Source organism: Hippopotamus amphibius, chromosome 3 (genome assembly GCF_030028045.1).
Source record: "Hippopotamus amphibius kiboko isolate mHipAmp2 chromosome 3, mHipAmp2.hap2, whole genome shotgun sequence".
NCBI lineage: Eukaryota > Metazoa > Chordata > Mammalia > Artiodactyla > Hippopotamidae > Hippopotamus > Hippopotamus amphibius.
Window position 1 is genome coordinate 78,154,258 of NC_080188.1, and position 7,595 is coordinate 78,161,852.

The 7,595-nt window shown below is 39.4% G+C and overlaps 1 non-coding gene across 1 annotated transcript; it reads left to right on the top strand.

Moving 5' to 3' along the window:
- Positions 1-565: 565 nt before the first annotated feature.
- TRNAG-CCC (transfer RNA glycine (anticodon CCC)) lies at positions 566-638 on the top strand. The gene has a single exon. It is a non-coding gene; the product is annotated as a tRNA-Gly (tRNA).
- The last annotated feature ends 6,957 nt before the right edge of the window (positions 639-7,595 follow it).

Genomic DNA, 7,595 nt, shown 5'->3' on the forward strand with positions numbered 1-7,595 from the left:
TCTCCAAGTCAACCCTAACTTCTGGTGAGTGGAGGGAAAGGAGTGCCCGCGACTAACACGTTAGTTTACCTTTGGCTATAACCTACCACTTCCATAATGTGCTGGTCACTTTACTGTCTCAAAGCTGCTCTCTCTCTTCTGCACTGCATCGGCCCTTAGCAGAAAATCACCACATAGGCACGTGTGCATTCTCTCTCTCTCTCTCTCTCTCTCTCTCTCTCTCTCTCTCTCTCACACACACACACACACACACACACACACACACACACACACGCTAGGAGATGAGTGAATTTATTACATTAATATGTTAAGATTTTTCCATCAGGCATATTTCTAGAGCTGCCTTGATCTTTATCTGATCCCTCAGCCTCAAGCTATCTTGCTCATGCCAACTCGCTTCCTCCACCTCTCTCCTCCTCACTTCCTCCCTCAAGAGCAAAAGCACATTCCTTCATTGCCTCATGCAAAGCAGCTTGGTGACCTCCTCTGCTGCATTGGCTCCTGTCTTCACCATGTCCTCTGGATCCCCACTACTACTCAAGCATAGAACTTGAGGGCAGGAATTTCCCTGGTGGTCCAGTGGGTAAGACTCTGCGCTCCCAATGCAGGGGGCCCAGGTTCGATCCCTGGTCAGGGAACTAGATCGTGCATGCCGCAACTAAGAAGTCCGCATGTCACAACTAAAAGATCCTGCATGCCGCAATGAAGATCCCACTTGCCTCAGCTAAGGCCCGGCACAGCCATAAATAAATAAATATTAAAAAACAAAAACACAAAGTTCTTATCACTACATGACATATTAGAAAAAAAAAACCTTGAGGGTAGTGGTTCTTAAGCGCGGTCACCCGAACGGTGGCACCAGGATCACCTGAGAACTTGTTGCAAATGAAAATTCTCCCACGCAACTCTGGACCTACTGCATCAGAAACTCTGGAGGCGGGCCCAGAAATCTGTTTTAACACATCTGCCTGGTGATTCTGACGCATACTTAAGTTTGAGAACCATTGCTTTAGGGAATAGCAGTTAAGGGACTGGCGGAGGAAGAGCTGCCAACAAAAGAGGAGAAAGAACGTTTCCGCAGTAGCCTATCGTTTTCAATGGCAGTGCCAACAAGTGCCTGGAAGGGAGGGAAGTTTTGTCAGCACCACCACCACCCTGCCCCCGTAATCTCCTGTCACTCCTTAGCTTCTAGACAAATGCCCCATCTCCCATTTCCTGCTAGATTGCTGCACTCCTCCGACAAGCACTTTCATAAAAAAAGGTCTGAACCTGCCTGTGGTTGCTCTAGTGTTCCCGTAGCTATTACAGAGGCTGATGACATAAGCTTCAAAGGTAGCATATTTATAATCAGAAAATAATTGTTAAAGATAGATACAAAATAAGGATAGGGTGATTGAGTGCAAATACTGTGGAAACCAAACAAGACAGTTGACAGTGAGTGATTAGTTCTAGCTCTCTTTTACATTATAAACCATAAACGCTCTTCTCTCTTTTTCTTTTTTAATGTAACTAAATTGGAGCTCTGAGCAATTAACAGATTCAAAAGACAAACCAGGTTTGGCTTCAAATTCTAAAAATAAATCATCTCAGAGACTGGCCAGCGGATAATTATTTTGTGTCGCAGTCTAGCACAAAGTTTTTGGGTGGCCTCCATGCATGGCCAAGCTCAACACTGCAAATAAACCTCACAAAAGGTACCACATAGCCAGCAGCCGCAGAAGGAAAAAAAGGCAAAGGAGTGTGTGGGAGGGAAAGATGGAGAAACTCAGAAGATCCCATGACCTAGGTTCTCCTCTACCCCAATTAGAAACAGCAAAAACCAACATCCTTCATAGCTGGGGCAACCAGTGATCTGTCTCCTGGCCTGACATTAATTGTTTCATGCCCAAAATGCTGTTGTAATTATAAAAGCAAAGGTGATCTGTAGGAATTTTCCATGATGCTTAAAATATCCTTTTGATTTTCTAACATACTTTATATGCCTTCCTACACAGTGATGCTTGGCTTAGTCATATATTGCTACAGAGCAAATTACTGCAAAATTTAGTGGCTTGAGAAAACAAACGTGTGTGATCTCACATTGTTTCTGAGTTGAGGAACCTGGGAGCAGCTTAGCCAGGCGATTGTGGCTCAGGCTCTCTCAAGAGGTCTCAGTCAAGATGTCAGCCAAAGCCATGGCAGAAAGCTTTACTGAGGCTGGAGGATTCCCTTCCAAGATGGTACATCCACATGGCTATTTGCAGGAAGCCTCAGTCTCTCAATACCTGGGCTCATCCATGTGGCTGCTCACAGGCTGCCAGCTACAGTCCACCTAGCGAGTCCTCCAGCTCAGGGAGGGGCACCCTCTATGACCTAGTCTCTGAGGCTGCATGCTGTTACTCCCACTTTATTGTTTTTGACAGAAGGAGGTCTCTAAGAAGAGCCCACCCCTCAGTAGGATGGGATGGGAAGGGAGGACTATCAAAGAATTTGCGGACATATCTAAAACCACCACAATACTTTAAAATATTTATATAATAATATAGCAATATTATTATATTAATGTACATGTGACTATTCTGTACTATCTTTGCAAGTTCCTGTGACTCTGTAACTATCATATATATAATCAAATAAAATTAGAACAGCTTGCTTAAAACCAGCCTACCCATATAAGTATACATAAGACCTGAACTACCTCAATAAAGTTTCTAGGCAGTCACTTTAAGCTAGTTTTGTCTCCAGTCTGTACAAGAATATGTGTGTGTATATCTGTCTTTAAGTCTGTCTGTCTTATGGTGTAGCTGTGTTCCTATTTCTAGTTCTACATCAACCAGCTTGACTGCATTATTATTAATTCAGCCTTTTATTCACATAGATTCCAACATTAACCCCTCAAGCATCCTCTGAAAACTTTAATCTATTTTCTTTTTGGGAAACACCAAGTGTTCTGATCTCTCCTTTAATATTGCTGATATTAATGACTTATCAGGCTACGTTGTGTGTTCTTTTCTTTCAAATATTAGCCTGATAGTAATTTTTTCCCTTACAACTTAATATTCATAATAAGTAAGGAGAAAACAAATTAAGTTCACTTTTGTTAAAGTTCAGATAATTCAGATTTAATAAAAGCTATCAGCTGTATAGCACAGGGAATTCTGCTCAATATTCTGTAATAACCTAAGAAATGGGAAAAAATTTGAAAAAGAATACATACGTGTATATGTATAACTGAATCACTTTCCTGTACACCTGAAACTAACACAACATTGTTAATCAATTTTACTCCAATATAGAATAAAAATGTTTTAAAAATAATAATAAGTTATGAGTCTACAGTAAATAAATCCATAAAATGGAAAAAAAAAAAGCGATTGGGTAAAGTTGTTGATACTTTTTATCCACAGTATCTTCAGAGCTTTTAAGAAATACTTATTTTTGAATAATATTTTGCATGTAAAAAACATATATATACTACCAAAGGTAAAATAGATAGCTAGTGGGAAGCTGCTGCATAACACAGGGAGATCAACTCGATGATGAATGATGACTTAGAGGGCTGAGATAGGGAGGGTGGAAGGGAGTCGCGGGAGGGAGGGGATATGGGGATATATGTATAAAAACAGCTGATTCATTTTGCTGTACAGCAAAAATTGGCACAACAGTGTAAAGCAATTATATTCTAATAAAGAGGTTAATAAAACATTATAAAGAATTAAGTTAAATATTTAAAGTGATTATTTCAGGTGATATAATTTACTTTAATACTCTTCCTCATCAAAATATCTTATTTTCCTGTCCAACAAACACATGAAAAGATGCTCAACATCACTAATCATTAGAGAAATGCAAGTCAAAGCCACAATGAGGTATCACCTCACACTGGTCAGAATGGCCATCATCAAAACATCTAGAAACAACAAATGTTGGAGAGGGTGTGGAGGAAAGGGAACTCTCCTGCACTGTTGGTGGAAACGTAAGTTGGTACAGCCACTACGGAAAACAGTTTGGAGGTTCCTTAAGAAACAAAAAATAGAACTACCATATGATCCAGTAATCCCACAACTGGGCATATATATACCCAGAGAAAACCATAATCCAAAAGAAACATGTACCACAACGTTCACTGCAGCACTTTTTACAATAGCCAGGACACGGAAGCAGCCTAAATGCCCATCAACAAATGAATGGATAAAGAAGATGTGGCACATATATACAATGGAATATTACTCAGCCATAAAAAGGAATAAAATGGAGCTATATATAATGAGGTGGATAGACCTAGAGACTGTCATACAGAGTGAAGTAAGACAGAAAGAGAAAAACAAATACTGTATGCTAACTCATATATATGTAATCTAAAAAACTGGTACTGATGAACCCAGTGACAGGGCAAGAATAAGGATGCAGATGCAGAGAAGGGACTGGAGGACGTGGGGTTGGGGGGGTGCGAAGGGGAAGCTGGGACGAAGTGAGAGAGTAGCATAGACATATATACACTACCAACTGTAAAACAGAGAGCTAGTGGGTAGTTGCTGGATAACAAAGGGAGATTAACTCGATGATGAGTGATGCCTTAGAGGGCCAGGACAGGGAGGACGGGAGGGAGTCGCAGGAGGGAGGGGATATGGGGATATATGTATAAATACAGCTGATTCACTTTGGTGTACCTCACATCTGGTAGAAGAGTGTAAAGCAATTATATTCCAATAAAGAGCTTTAAAAATAATCTTATTTTCCAAATTTGCTACACCAAGCATGTGTTACTTCTCAAATCAGAAAATATATTCTTGAAAACATTGATGTATTTAATTTTATGTGATAACAGTCATATAAAATTAACATGCTCAGCAAAATAATTGAAAGGAAATACATCCAAATGCCAACAGTGACATTTTTGTTGAGTTACTGGTGATATTTTCTATTTTTCCAATTTTTAACATTTTGCATAACAAACATTTATTAACATTGTAATGAGAGGTAAAGTAAAACATACCACTGCCTCCCATGCTTTGTGCTTCTCAAATACCAGATCAGCAGGAGTTGCATTTTATGAAATCTTGGCTCTGGCTGTTAACAGAAGAGTTTGCCAGTAGACAGAGGTTTACACCGACATTAGTCACTGAACACGGAGAAAGGTACAAATAACCAAACCCATAAAGAACTTTAGCAACTACAAAAGAAATCAAGTCAAGCACACACTAGTTTACAAGTGACCATATATGACTTTCCACAGAGATTATTCATAACATAAACAGTTCCTCTTCCCTTCGTCCAATATCAATACAAGCAGCTCAGAGCGAAGAGAAGGAGCTGACTTGGAGGTGGTTAAAGAGAAAGGTGACTTTTAAAAAACAGAGGTTACCACAGACTCAGGATCAGTGAGTATTCACCTTTTAGCAGTACAATTCATGAAAAAACTACAAGGGCTCTAACCCCCAAAAAAGTTTTAAAAGCCTTAACACCTACTCCCTGATGCCAGATACCCAACCTCAAAATGCAAAACACTAGACATAAGAAGGAAATATAATCACCAGAGGAAAACAACCGTTGAATCAATACTGAGTGGAGAGAAAAAAAAAACTTGTATTAATGCTTCAGTTTCAAACGAGTAACACTGGCTGCCGGTTCGCAAACTGGCCCCCTACAGAGGGGGCAAAGAGAGACCAAAGAAAGAGACAGACCTCTTCAGATTGGTAGGTAGTAGGTTTAATAATCAAGGGAACTTACATCCAAGGCTTGGCTTGGATGGCCTCCAGATGAGCAGATCTCTGCACCTGCCTGCTAGACTCTTAGAAGTTTATATAGAAGCTTTAACTGGATTCAGTCACATATTTAGTCCAGATGGTCTCTACAATACCTAACTCTCTCAAGGCTGAGTCTTTGAAACAGCTCGTAGTGTGGAAATGGTGGGTGGAAAATACATTCCAAAGATGGGAGAGGATGAGGAGCTTCTGACTGCTCAAGTCCAGCTTGAGGGTCAACCAGAGGTCACATCCTCTCCATGACCTCCTCCAACAGTGGCTTAGTTAAAAGTCAGTCACAACTTTGTATGTCCTTGTCTTGATTTTCTCAATCATAGCAGCCCTTGATGAAAATAAAATAATTTTAAGTAAAATTAACTGAAGATAGTAAGTGCCAATTTATCATTTATTGATCACTTTCTGCCTTAGTCTGGGTTTCCCAGAAAGCAGAATAGAAGGCAAAAGCCCCTATGTCACTGTTTTATTAGCGAGTACAATCCTAGAAAAGCAGAAGTGATGGAAAGGGGAAAAGTCGAAGAGAAGAGAAAGCAAGTACAAGTAATATATACAGCCTCTTGGATTGTTCTATCTTCTGTAACCACCTTCCAAAAGGCTGTGTAAATTACTATCTCAGAACAATCCATCCAAGGGGAGAAAGGAGGAAAAGTTTATCCACTGGTTACCATCTCTTACTCAACAAATTTCTTCCCCACTGACATCGGCTCCCCTGTACCTCTGGGTTGCACAGGCATGGGGACCAAGTGGATCCTGCAGTCTCACACTTCAGCAGCACAAGGGCATCGCAGGATAAGAGGTGAAAGGCACACAGCATAGGCATAAAGCAAAGCACTGCCATATTTTCCCTCTGTGAAATCAGTGGTTGCAAAAACTCAGTGCAACAAATGTTCAAAGACTCTAGGAAGAGGTGAAACCAAAAGATCTGAGATACAGGAAAGGTGTCTGATACATCCCACCTCCTTGCATTGCTCAATTCTCTCGCATAATATGCAGTTCCTATATGACAGCTTAGGCTCCCATTGTTGTTAAAAAAATGTCCTCACTTGTTCACTGAGTGAAAGATACAAGCCTAATTAGTCACAGAGTCCTTTTCCAAATGGTGACCACTTTGGAATTGAATTAAAATGAAAACATAACATAGCAAAAAGTGTGGCATCCAGCTAAGCTAGCATTTAGAGGGAAATTTATAGCAGTAAAGGCCCATATTAGAAAAGAAGAAAGGTCTCAAATCACTACACTCAGTTTCTACCTTAAGAAACTAGGGGAAAAAGTCACATTAAATCTAATGCAAAAAGAGGAGTAGAAATAAACAAAACTAAAAAACAGAGAAAATTTTTTTAAATAAACACTGGGTCTGTGAGAAGATCAGTAAAACTGATGAACCACTGGCCATACTAATCAGGAAATAAATGAGAGAACATACAAATTATTAATATCAGGAATGAGAGTGGTGCCACAACTATAAAAATCACAAATATTAAAATGATTAAAGAGAATATTTTAAACAATATTTTGCCATTAAAGTTAAAACTTTGATGAAATGGACAATGCTCATTCAAGAAGTAATACATAGTCTGAATATTTATTAAATTTGTAGTTACAAACACTCCCACAATGAAAACTCCTGGCCCAGATGGGCTTACTGCTGAATTCTCCAAACATTTAAGGAAAAAGGAAAACTAACTTTCCAAAAACTTTTCCAGAAAATAATGAATAAGGAAGATGTCAAACTTAGTCTATGAAGACAGCCTTAACCAGATACCAAAATGAGACAAAGATATTACAATATAACTACAAACCAATATTCTTCATGGATGTAGATGCAAAAAATTTTTTAAGTTTTTGCAAATTAAC